The 1155-nt window shown below is 47.0% G+C and overlaps 1 non-coding gene across 1 annotated transcript; it reads left to right on the top strand.

Annotated features, from left to right (window-relative positions):
* Positions 1-276: 276 nt before the first annotated feature.
* Positions 277-358, top strand: trnal-uaa. The gene has a single exon. It is a non-coding gene; the product is annotated as a tRNA-Leu (tRNA).
* The last annotated feature ends 797 nt before the right edge of the window (positions 359-1155 follow it).

Here is a 1155-nt window from a genome sequence, read left to right as displayed (position 1 = left end):
CTTGTGAAAAATTACTCCCTGACTCTATTCTCTGTCCGTCTGCCTCATGACTTAATAAAATTCTGTAAGGCCATTCCTCAGCCCTGAAGCTCCAGGGAAAACTGTCGAAGCCTATTCAGCTTCGTGCTATTGTCCAAACAGTGCAAACCTTGCAAACCCTTTCAAATACTTTCTAAATTGCACCACGTTCGTTACTGAATACGCGATCTGTTAGTGCCTGACGTGAAGCGACGCTGAAACACTAGTAATGACAATTTTGACCCCCTGACTCTCTTGGGTAGTGTGGCCGAGTGGTCTAAGGCGCTGGATTTAACCTCCAGTCTCTATCGAGGCGTGGGTTTGAATCCCACCACTACCGACGCAGCGGCTGTCCTACTACAGGCACTTCAATATAGCATAAACCGTGCAGGTCCTATACGGTTTCGTTGTTGTGTTTGCAGCTGCTCAGGCCTCTGATCCAGGCTGACTCTGAAAACAGTGTGAGCCATTGCTGTCGGAGCCTCCTCATCCACTCTGCTTTCGGACATATGCGTGGCTAGTTTTGGTGCCAGTTTCTGTGTCTCACATGGTCAGCGCATTTGGCTGAAAGTTTGGTGGTTCGAGCCCGCCCTTCGCACCGAGCCTCAATTATTTCAGTTCCAGCATTGAGACCAACCATGTACCGACACTGCAACCAGGAGAACTCACCCGAGTCCGCAGCTGGATGATGGGCCGAAAGGTCTTTTTCACGCTCTAAAATTGGAAGAAAGAGAGAAACACTGCCTCCTGGTCTTAGGTTCTTTGCTGTAGGAAAAGGTGTCACTTCCTGTGATCTCCCTCTGACAACTCCATTGCTTTTAGTTTCTCTCACTTGATTGGTTTTCTGTTCCTTCTGGTTTCGTGGTCTAATAACACTTCCCAAAGCTGAGGCTCCTGCTAAATGGTAGAATTGGGCTCGGGCATCAGTAAGTGGGAGAATTAGTACAGGGGTATGAGTAAATGGGAGATTTGGTGCGAATCAATAAATGGGACATTCGGTGCACAGTGCCATTACATTAGACAATTGTTGGAAATGCCAATACATGAGATAATTGGAGCAGAGCATGTCTTAATTGGAGAATAGGGGCCAGGCAGTCAATAAAAAGAAGAAATGTTGCAAGCATCAGTATTGTAAAC

The sequence above is a fragment of the Chiloscyllium plagiosum genome, unplaced genomic scaffold, assembly GCF_004010195.1.
Source record: "Chiloscyllium plagiosum isolate BGI_BamShark_2017 unplaced genomic scaffold, ASM401019v2 scaf_84154, whole genome shotgun sequence".
NCBI classification, from domain to species: domain Eukaryota; kingdom Metazoa; phylum Chordata; class Chondrichthyes; order Orectolobiformes; family Hemiscylliidae; genus Chiloscyllium; species Chiloscyllium plagiosum.
The sequence above is the reverse complement of the archived record's forward strand: the minus strand, read 5'-3'. Positions and strand labels throughout refer to the sequence as shown.